The 12,269-nt window shown below is 42.2% G+C and overlaps 1 long non-coding RNA gene across 1 annotated transcript; it reads right to left on the minus strand.

The window, feature by feature from the left end:
- Positions 1–1,802: 1,802 nt before the first annotated feature.
- On the minus strand, positions 1,803–11,367 carry LOC307218142. Its single transcript, XR_013839818.1, has 2 exons — positions 11,156–11,367; positions 1,803–2,979 (listed from the first exon to the last, which is right to left on the minus strand). It is a non-coding gene; the product is annotated as an uncharacterized lncRNA (long non-coding RNA).
- Between the last annotated feature and the right edge of the window lie 902 nt (positions 11,368–12,269).

The raw sequence follows: 12,269 nt of genomic DNA on the forward strand, positions 1-12,269 counted from the left end.
TATAAATATGAAGAAGATCTGCAGAAGGGACCAGGAAAAGAGTTAAGAGCCTCGGACAGAAGATGTGTGTGTTTTTTCTTTTGTTTTTCTTCTTCTTTTTTCTCCTTTTCTTTCTTTTCTTGTTTGTAAGGTTTAAAAGTAATAAATATTATTTTTTTAAAAAAAGAATTCCTGACCAATAGTGCTTTAGGAAAACAAAATTTGTTTGGGAATTATTATTTATTTATTTATTTGATGTTTTAGTGGCTCAATGCTTAAGGAGTCTACAAGCAACTTACAAAAGGAAGTATGGCACAATCAAGAAAAAGAACAGCAGAGGCCATGCAATAACCCATAAAACAAACCCAATAAACAGCAGCATAAGCATATATTTGATAGACAGCAAAGTCTGAGGAAAAACTGCGTAGTTATCAAAGCCTCATAGGTAAATAAGGGGTTCTCATAGAATTATGGTGGATTCTAATTGGAAGAAACTACATTTCTGCCTTTCTCTGATATCAGAGAAGCAAAGTCTGTATACAAATGCTGTGTTTCTGTGGGTGAGTTTTCCCCTTTTTGGCTTTGTATTGGACCCTTATTTCCATGTATCTTGTTGTCTCTGGCTTAATCATCATTAGATTCCGGATTTGCTGGTTTAGGCAGCCTTCCCTCACCCTAAGCCCCCTCCCCAGATAAGTATTTCTGCCAAGATTAAAGCAATTAAGGAATCCCGAAACAGGGGGCAATAAAATGTCTGAAGAGAACAACCCTCATTAGCAGCAGGGCATGACTTTCTGGGCCAATACTCTCCGTCTAGTATATTATTGTGCAGTTTGGGGAGTTAATACAGTTGCAATAAGGTGCGTTTGAATCCACAGCATAAAGCATGCATGCCAAGTCCGCAAGCCAGCAGAGCGGTACAGTAATGACCGGGAGGCCCAATCTGAGGGATCCTGCTGAAGTAGTCCTTGTTTGAAATAATAGCTCACTGTTGCAGGCACCATTATAATTAGACTTGGAAAAGCATCTGCATTCCTTCCAAATTTAGTCTGTGATTGTTTAAGGAAAATTAACTGGAGTTATTTCGAGTAACAATGTAACTCTGTACTAGAGGCAGGCGATTCTCAGCAAATACTCACTTCCGGCATAGCAGAGACTCAATTCTGGAGGCCTGCTAGCTGTGATTGGCTACATGAGTCATGTGGCATTATTTTGAATTCCCAGCATGGCCCCTGCACACATTGTATACAGGTGGTTGCTTATATCATGAAACAATGCAGCCTTTTGCCTTACACTGGCCTGCTCACTGGCTTAGATAGATTATCAATATCCCTAGTGCCCTATACTAGCCTGTCAACTCCTAGAAACTGTCAATTGCAGCTTCTCTCAGCTTCTCATTTTTTCCAATCTTAAAAGCAGTTTTTCCATGTTACTGCAGCGGTTTACACTTCTTGTTGTTTAAAAAAAGAAATTTTTTTTGAAAATTTGTCAGCATTTTAGTGCAAATTTTTCCCACTACCCATTTTTGTATGCTTTTTTTTTAGTAATATGCATATTTTTGCCAGTGCTTCTCCCAAACATAATGCATTGCCTTTTGGTATGCTGTTTCCACTAATATATGCACTTCTGAACACATTTCCCCCCAATATCTGTCATTTTATACACAATATTTGGTTGGTGAACTTAATTGCAAAATTCAGATGTCTGTGAATTTCAAAGGATAGTTGTGTTTTAGGAACATATGAGGCAGTTAGAGTTGCAGCAACAGAATCCCTGATTTGGATCTTGGCTTTTGTGCAGAATGAAGGCTCCCTATCACAAGAAAAGTTTCAAAGCTTTATTGAACTTAAAATAGTCCTGAAAAACTGTTACAAGATACAAAGTAACTCATTGCTTTTAATCAAGCAAGCAATGCGGTCCCATCTTCTTTTTAGTCCTTGATTTAGTACAAGAACTTTCTCATCTCCAGTCCCAGAGAGAGAAAGAGAGATCCTAAGCAAGTTGCTCATCCATCATTGCAGAGTGAAACCACTACTGCTTCTGTTGCAAGCTCCATTGCTGACAGAGACGCTGAAGTCTCAGGTTTCACCTTCCTGTTGTGAGAGATCTGAAGCTCAGGTTTCCAGGATGAGTCATCAATGAGCTTAAAGACTGAAACGGAACATTCAACCTTTTCTGCCGCGTTTGTCAGTGTGAAACCTCTCGTGCCTAATACAAACTTTTCTACTTTGCAAATGCAAACCTTTACATAAGTTTTTTTTTTCCAAACCTCAGTGTATATAAACTTTACATGTTATGCATATGAAACATCTCTTTAACAGAAGCCACCTTATACCAAATCGAACTATTGGTCCATATAGCTCCATATTGTCCATACTGACTAGCAGTTGCTCTCCAGTGTTTTAAGCAGAGATGCTTTCCTAGCCCTTCCTGGAAATGCTGAGGATTGAACCTTGGCCTTGCTACATGCAAAGCAGTGCTCTGCTGCTTAGCTACAGCGCTTCCTCAGTGATTTGATTTCAGTAACTGGTTGCAGAAGTGCAAATTGTGTATTTTCTCATCAAAATGCAAACAGAATCAAGTTTCTCCCCCACCCCTGGCCTAAGTAAATGTGTTAGTCTCTCAGGTACCACAAGATTCTTCACTGCTTTTGTTGCAAAAGACTAACACAGCTACCCATTCTGGGAAATATCCATACATAGGTGGATTTTAAAAAGAAACATGTCACTATTCTCATCTTAACATAAGAGACACTACATATTTTGTATGCTAAGCTGGTGTGTGTCACAGTGGTGGGTTCTGTCCTCATCATCTGTGGTCAAGAACACTGTAATCTTCCACTCATTGACTTTCTCCTGACACCCCATTATTTTGGGCACATGGTTAAAAATAGCATACGCCACTTCCCGGCCTGTGACTTGGTCTTCTGTGACAACAGCAGCCTTGGGTCAGTCCTCAGGGTGTCTTCTTCACCTCAGATGCTCTGTGCTTCTTTTCCACCTAAAGCAAGACAAACACATTTTAACACACAATGTTTTCCGTTGTGGCCTCGTGGTGGAAAAGATGTGGTGGAGGCAGGTCAGGGGGGCAGTAGAGAAGCTGTTTCCCATGTCTTCTCAAGAGTGACACCGCCATTTAAATATATACATAACTCGGGATTTTATCATTTATTCATAAGGCTATTTCTAATCTAATTCTTTGCATATTATCCAGGGGCAAGAGAAGTCACATAGCAAGGAGCGGGCCATTTCTGGCCCCCGCCTTTTCTTCTCAATACAGAATTGCCACATGGAGAACCGCTGATTAATATGCAAAACACCGGCCGCAAATAGGTTCATAAATAAATGATAAACTATAGCGGCTGCTTTATTTACCTATGGACTTACAGACTGCGGAACCCTGATTAAATCAGAATTGCTGTTTGGAGCCGACTATGGGGCTTAACGGCAGTAATTCTCAAAGCGAAAGGTTGGCTTCCTTAGTGAGGTAAATGGAAGTTCCCCAGGATGCACATGCTTTCCCCAATTTGCCCTCTGGCGTGAGTGAACAAATGCAAAACAACCTCCTCAGTAGTAAATCCTTGAATACACATATGTCTGAGGTGGTTCCAGGGCCAAATGTTAGGCAGCCTTTTAATGTTTGTTGGTTTGTTGCGTTTATATCTCACCTCTTTCTCTGAGGCAGGCATAGGCAAACTCGGCCCTCCAGATGTTTTGAGACTACAATTCCCATCATCCCTGACCACTGGTCCTGCTAGCTAGGGATGATGGGGTTGTAGTCCCAAAACATCTAGAGGGCCGAGTTTGCCTATGCCTGCTCTAAGGAGCTCAAGGTGGTGTACATGATTCTCCCCACCCACCTTATTTATTCCCCGCAACAACCCTGTAAGGCTGTTAGGCTGAGAGACTGTGGTTAGTCTGAGAGACTGTGACTGTGGTCAGGCTGAGAGACTTTAACTGGCCGAACGTCACCTTTATGACTGAGTGGGGATCTGAACCCTGACCTTCTGGGTCTTAGTCCACCACTCTAACCACTACACCACACACTTAAATCATCTGCTTTCATTCTGAAGGGGGGATTTGTATTCAGAGACCATGGCAATCTCCAGCCAAGCATCACACAGATTTCTGCAAGTTACTTGCCCTGCAAAGGTATTGTTTACTGCACCCTGCCACAGTGGTGGCTTTCAGTGGGAAACTGGCGCATGCTCCCAGATTTGGGTTGGGAGCGTATTCTGGATTGGGGCTCACAACTGTGCACCCCCCCCCCAAAAAAAACCCTTCTGGCTTAGGCATGCCTTTTCAAAAGCCCTATTATCATCACATGTTGTTTTGCCCTCAGTAGTTTCTTTGCTGGGCAGTGGTGAAATCGGCAGGTCTACTCTGGCGAAGAGTGAATATTCCAATTTAGCTTTCTAATTTTTCCAACCTTAAGTTCATTTCTACACCAGTTTTCGAATTTTCTTCAAAAAGTCATCATGAACATGCCTCAGGATTTTAGCGCAAATTTCTCCTAATGGACACATTTTCATAAGCAGGTTCCCTCAATATACATATTTCTGTAAAACATTTTCCTGGCACAAAATGTAACGTGAGCAGCAGACTCATCACCTTCTTTAACTGATCTCCATAAGCTTTCAGACCCAAAGTTCAAAATGTTTCTGAGGGGATCTTGTTGGTTTAAAAATACATCCTGTTGGATGTTTCCTTGCCAAAAATTACAGTACTCTTCTTTGGGAATTGATTCAGAGACTGTGAACCCTTCTCGCTTCCTTCAAATAAAGGGGAGGGAGGGAAACCCTTCGAGCATTTTTCATATGGCAAATCTGTGCTGCCAACTCAGGTTTCACAGCTGAACACTCCCAAGGTACTAGTTCTGCAATTCAGGGCTTGGCTGCTCTCCCTTGTTCATGATGGATAGCTATAAAATGAAGGCACTTTGAAAAGTACCAGCTGTCCAGGTACACGCTCTGGTTTAGGCTGGCTGAGCAATACTCCCTCTATCTTTGCACTTCTCTCTCTCTCCTTTTTAAACATATTGCACAATGAATTTGCAAGCTCAGGTGTATGCTGGAAAGTTTTCCATGAACTCTCAAGGAGTCCAATCTCTGTGTGGGAGCAGGGCTTTTTCTTCCTTAACCTCCACTGCCTCCATAGCAAGACTTCGCCTTCCTGCTTTCCAGATGTGTGGATTCAGTTCTCATTTACAGGTACAGTGGTACCTCAGGTTAAGTACTTAATTCGTTCCGGAGGTCCATACTTAACCTGAAACTGTTCCTATCCTGAAGCATCACTTTAGCTAATGGGGCCTCCCGCTGCCGGAGCACTGCTGGAGCACGATTTCTGTTCTCATCCTGAAGCAAAGTTCTTAACCCGAGGTACTATTTCTGGGTTAGTGGAGTCTGTAACCTGAAGCGTAAGTAACCTGAAGCGTATGTAACCCAAGGTACCACTGTACAGTGTCTTCACATGTTTGCTCACCAAGCCAGGGTCTGTTGCAATAATAATAATAATAATAATAATAATAATAATAATAATAATTTAAGAAGTAACTGCAAAATAAAGCTGTCAGGTTGCAATCCAGAGATTTTCCCTCTACCACCATTACTATACTGGATATATGGGTTATTCCTTCACTCCCATTCATGAAGCATTTTCACTTCCGGTAGGGAGGATGTTTTTCTTAAAATAAAAAATCCAGGTGCTGCTTTCAGCCATCTTTGGTGTTTATTTACTTTTCCAATTCCTCCCCGCCTTTTAAATTTAGGCTTAAATGAAAATTTTAAATGAAAACTAAACTCTTTTTTAATTGTATTTTTTATTGTGTTACAACTATGTAAAGCAGCTTAATCAGTAGTTGTGGGGGTCTATGAAAACTGCTATATTATTAATAGTATCAGCACCATCAAATATACAATATTTTTGTGATGCTGCTCAGTTCATCTGATTTCACTAATCCAGAGTTCCAATTAAAAACAGTCGCTAGCCTAGGGCAATGATTCCCAGTACATTAGTACAATGGGGATATTTACAGCTCCGCTGAGAATAGTCCCCCAGCATTTGTTCTGTAAATGAACATTGACAGAAAGGTCTTGCCCTTACTTATGAGCATTGATGTGCCAATTTCTGGATTTACAGTTTCCAGTTATTGGGTAGGTTTTACAGCTTTACACAAACGTGTCCTGGGTAAGACGGGTTGCCCAGTGATCGGAGAGTTGTGCACCAAATATTTATGAAAGAACAGAAAATGTATAATATTCTTATATTCACTGATTCACTCAAAAATATTAAGATGCCTATTCCTCTAGCTGCCACCAGTCCCAAGACCAGGGGAGGGGAAGGGAAGAACAGGGACCAAAATCCAATTTATTCAAGGTGTATCTCTATGACGACCACAGTAAAATATCATGAGGTACATCTCATACTCATGGCAAGCATGCATGTGGAAGCTACTATAAACTGTAACCAATAAGTGAGCACTTGTTTACAACACATGATAATATTCACCACAGTTATGCACCTTATCACAATATGTGAAGCAGTTTGGAGAACCACTGTTATGGATATTTTGAGACTGTAATCACAGTACATATAGCAGGAATTGTTATTAATAGTAATAATACACTTTAGCCATTTCTTCTCCCAAATATGTCCCGCAAGGCAGTGGAAGTTTAGGATCAGAGTTTTCCTTCTCCTAGATGTGCTACCTTCCCAGACTGATGAGCCCCATCTGCACTTACTGCAGTTGTTACAGTAAGGGCCACACTTTTAATCTTTGGGGAGGGGAAAAGGTGCCAGCCCTGTGTACCCTTGAGCACCCCTAGAAGATAGCACTGTCATCTACCCTCACCTGAAGGAGCGTCTCCACCCCCCATCATGCAGTCTGGACATTGAGGTCCAGCTCTGAGGGCCTTCTGCCAGTTCCCTTCCTGAGAGAAGTGAGGTTGCAGGGAACCAGGCACAGGGCCTTCTTGGTAGTAGCGCCCACCTTGTGGAACGCCCTCCCATCAGATGTCAAGGAAATAAACAACTATCTGACTTTTAGAAGACACCTGTTTAGGGAAATTTTTAATGTTTTATGTTTTGTTGTGTTTTTAATATTCTGTTGGGAGCCGCCCAGAGTGGCTGGGGAAACCCAGCCAGATGGGTGGGGTATAAAATTAGCAGTCATAGTAGTATTCCCTGTACATCATGTGCAGAACGCACTTTCCTGACTTCTTGACTGTTGGACCCACTATTAGACTTGTCCACTGAATGCACCAGTCTTTTGAAGAATTGCAAAGCCTCTCAATCAACTAAGCAGGGAAAGTCTGTGTCTGAAAAAAGAATGCACAGCTTTCCAAACTCTGAGGGACCCCTCCTCTCTCACACACAAACACACAGGCGTATATACCCTAAATGGTATGTTTAAGACCATTACCGCCTAATCCACACAGTTCCTTCCACATTCTCTTGACTTTTACAGACCTAGGTGTTATATTAATCACTGCCACCTAAAGGTATTTACAGCACCTCTACCTCAGTATATATTTACTACTGAGCTATATATTTAGCAGGAATGTTTTGTATGCTGGGAGTACTTACACCAGCTTGTGTGGTGGGATTTTGTTTTGTTTTTTTAAGTAGCCATATCAGTTATCTATTGAAAGCTGCATCAATTTCTCCCAAATGGCCCATTAAATCAGCTGCTGCGGAGAGACTTGCTTCTGAAGTGTCACTTCAGGAACGGTCCTTTTCTATGTCTGTATGTACTCACTACAGAGAAAAGAGTTTCGCCGGGGGTGGGTGGATTATATTCTTCCCGACCGATACTCCATCTTGTCATATCATGAGGCAAAGCATTAAACAACCTCAGCGTGAGACCCTCATTGTTTTGTGTAAGTACAACAGAGATCTCCAATGCCCATTTTCAGCTTTTGGCAGCCTTAAAAATAACACTCATGGCTTAATAACAAATGTTGTTTCATTTCAAATTCTGCTTCTAAGAGAGCTGTAGTGAACCAGCCTGTAAGGTGTTCTTTGGGGACATTCGTCAGATACGTTGAATAAGCAGCTTGGGCTTATTCAGGAGTGTTATGAGCCATGGAACTAAGCGGTGATTTGTCCAGTATCGATGGCTGCCAATTCACAGGGAAATCGAGATCTGCTAGAGAAGCAACTCAACCCTAGCTGGCAGGGTGGGGAAAACAATATTTGTGTTCCTCTTAGGTAAATGCATGTCAAAAATAATAATAAATGGAGGGCGGAGAGAAAGAAGTCGGGTTGAAATTGGCAGAAAGAGAGAAATGAATTTTAAGATTTTTCCCTGGTGGAAACTTGCATTCCCATACGCATCTGTACAATGGGTGCATTTGTAAATGAACAATGTATATTACAAAAGGCAGTGGGGCTGAATAAATGCACAGGCTGAGCACTTCTTTCCCTTCCTCCATAAAACATGGAACTGGGTAAATGTGAAGAACTAACCAATTTGGGCTGTTCATTTGTTTTTTAAAAAACAAAACAAAACAATGAAGAAAAGCTTTTTTCCCCACTGTGTGTTGTTCTGCAGCCAAAACATTTGACTTAAATCAAGTAGCACAGGGATAACCGATAAGACGCCTTCCATAATTCACATCATCCCTGATCACTGGCCATGGTGGATGGGGCTGATGGGACACACAGACACAAACAAACAAATCTTCTTCCTGCCCTCACTTAGAGGGAATATCACCTTCTCTCTGATGGGTGCCTCACACAAATGCATTGGGAGATTTCTAACCATCTCCTAACCCAAGGCTGGGGACCCTAAGGCCTTCCAGATGTTGTCAGACTCTGAAATCCCATCAGTCCCAAACAGCATGCCCAATGGTCAGGGATTATGGGAGTTGAAGTCCAGTTACATCTGGAGAGTCACAGTTTCCTCATCCCAGTCCCAACCATTATCTCCTGCCATATGACCACTATTAAGGTAAAGGGTAAAGGGACCCCTGACCATTAAGTCCAGTCGTGACCAACTCTGGGGTTGTGGCGCTCGTCTCGCTTTATTGGCTGAGGGAGCCGGTGTACAGCTTCCGGGTCATGTGGCCAGCATGACTAAGCCACTTTTGGTGAACCAGAGCAGCGCACGAAAACGCCATTTACCTTCCCGCCGGAGTGGTACCTATTTATCTACTTGCACTTTGACGTGCTTTCAAACTGCTAGGTTGGCAGGAGCTGGGACTGAGCAACAGGAGCTCACCCCGTCATGGGGATTCGAACCACCAAGCTTCTGATCGGCAAGTCCTAGGCTCTGTGGTTTAACCCGCAGCGCCACCCAATTTACCTAACAAAGGACTGATCCACTAGCATCATAAACCATACACTGTTTTGCATCCAATCTTGCTTTTATTGCTTTAAGATCCTGTAAAATACTCAGGTATAAGGGCCACTTCTTACATTCTTTTCCTGCCACTAGCATTAAAACAGATGTCAGTAAAAAGAAATAGAGTGATAAAAAAAATAATCCTGCTGTGCAGTGCAGGGGTGTCTAGTGCCAAATACATAAATCCCACAAGAAAATAGGTTTGTTTTAGAGTAAATCAGAAGTCTTGATTCTATTTAATGTATATGACTAGGGGACAGATACGCAAAATAAACGCAAGCCCCAGATATCCTGATGCACTTACAGTACCTTGTGGAATCAAATAGCAGTCAAACAGCTTTTCATTTTGATTGTCCTGTGACCAAGTTAAATTCACCAGAGGATAGAGTCCCTGCACCAGCATATGACCTCTGGAGTCTTGCCACAAATCATTCAGTTCGTAGTTATGCTTACTGACTACACAGGAGTGATTTTTCCTCCCACAATGCTATGTACAGTCTAGAATAAAAGCCTCATGCTGTACAGTCATACCTCATGTTACGTTTGCTTCAAGTTGCGCGTTTTCAGGTTGCATTCCGCGGTGACCCGGAAGTACCGGAAAGCGTTACTTCTGGGTTTCGCTGCTCGCGCATGAACAGATGTGCAAAATGATGTCACGCGCATGCACAGAAGCGGTGAATCGCGACTCACGCACGCGCAGACGTGGGTTGTGTTCTGCTCATATTGCAAACGGCCTCCGGAACGGATCCCGTTCGCAACCAGAGGTACCACAAATAAGAGGGTCACTCTGTTGTGAATATTTCCTTCTTGAGCTCTGTGGAAATAAATCAGCGTGCCTCAAGACTGAGTTCCGCCATGATGCTAATTCTGTAGAATGGCTGTAGCTCAGCGGTACAACATCTGCCTTGCATGCAGAAGGTCCCTGGTTCAATCCCCAGCATCTCCAAGTAGGCCTGGAAATGTCCCCTGTTTGAAACTGTGGCGAGCCGCTTCTAGTCAATGTAGGTCATATTGAACTAGGTAGACAGATGGTCTGACTTGGTGAAATGCAGTTTCCTACGCATATATTTCTTCCAGCGATCTCCAGACCAGTGGACTCCAAGCTGCTTGGTTTGACTGCAGAAAGCACATCCACTGTTTCATTTGCCTATCCAGAGGCTGTTCCTGTTCTAAAGCACTGCAAGATCTAGACTCAACGCCTAGTTCTGTGCTACTTTTCATCTACAAAAGAAATATCAAAGTGGCTGGTGCAATATTAAAAAATAGCAATATCCTATAAAAATAAACACCAATAAAACCAGTAAATTCATAACAATGACCAAGGACTTCAGCAACTGGTATTAATCAATAGGAAAGGTCACAGAAAGCATAGCCTTCAGCAGGTATGCCCACAGTTAGCACTTGCCTGATTTTATTAGGAAGAGGTATGCATTGGGAGGGAGATGGCCTTCGTCTGTATTAGCACCAGATGGACTTCTGTAGGTGGTGGTATGATCAGCAGAAGCACCCCATCCAAGACTGCAGTGACCTGGACAGTTTAAATGGGAGAAGGTGTTGCCAAGCCCCCTTCTCAGCACAAGCACTGGTAGAATGTGAGGTGATGCATTTCTGACACTTTGCACTCTTCCTATGCCCAGCCCAAGCGCAGTTTCAGAAAAAGCAGCAGAGGCAAGCCATGCATCGTACCAATCCTCAGCTGCCCAAAGGGACGTGGAACAGAGCAAAGAGGAAAAAATACAGCATGTTTATTGAGCATTCATCCTGATTTGCGTACGTGAAGGTTAGACCATATCCAGTCTTTAGTGAGCATTTGTCATGCATTCATCCCAATTACCTTGTGGAGTGTTTATGCATCTTTCCATTAGCTCTTTAATCCACTTTAACTGCACAAACCCAAAGCTCCAGGATGCATTTTAGTCTGTCCTCTAAAATAGTGACAAGCTGGCGTAGGTGAATTTGATGTACAGAAGGGGAAAAGAAATTCAATTTAGTTCACAATTAAAGGTGAACCTGCACAATTTTAATTTTCTGAAACAATGTGTGAACCAAATCACAGGAGCCCATCAAAGTTTACAATTCTCTGAATTTTGCAATGCTAAATAATGTGTGCAAAAATGCATATACTAGTGTAAATTTTGCATTGAAATGCATATACTAGTGAAAATAACATTTTAAAATGCATTGTACTATGGGAAATTGCTTTGAAAAAATTTGTAAATGAGGCAAAAATGCACACAAAAGTGTGTACATCAGGAGCCATTCACACAAAAATATTGATGACTTTTCATAATGACTTTTCTTTTTTTAAAAAAAATCCATAAAATGGTATGTAAATGTAGGTAATTGAAATTTCAATGGGAAAAATAAGGAACTGAGAGACACCCAGACTGACAAATTCACTCATCTCTTCTTGAAGATACAAGAGTGCTAAGGCATTGTGTGGGACAAAGTCAGAATTGAGGATGCTGAAGAAGAGTTTGGATTTGATATCCCACTTTATCACTACCCGAAGGAGTCTCAAAGTGGCTAACAATCTCCTTTCCCTTCCTCTCCCACTCTGTGAGAGTGGGGCTAAGAGACTTCAGAGAAGTGTGACTAGCCCAAGGTCACCCAGCAGCTGCATGTAGAGGAGTGGGGACGCAAACCTGGTTCACCAGATTACAAGTCTACCACTCTTAACCACTACACCACACTGCTGAGATGGGAGGAATGGAGTTTTCCTTCCCCTGGAAAGACGTAGCCCACTCTCTCCACAAAATGTTCTGCATACCTCTGGGTTTTGGATGATTTACAACAACCCTGACAGACAGGTTGCTATTATCTCCACTTTACAGATGGCAAAAGGAAACTTCAAGATTGCAAGGAGCATTCAGATATCGAGATGTGAACACCTGTTCCAAGGTTTTGTGAGCCCATTTTAAATCTAAATAGGAGGGGATGGGATGCTT

Source organism: Podarcis cretensis (assembly GCF_951804945.1).
Source record: "Podarcis cretensis genome assembly, chromosome: 6".
NCBI lineage: Eukaryota > Metazoa > Chordata > Lepidosauria > Squamata > Lacertidae > Podarcis > Podarcis cretensis.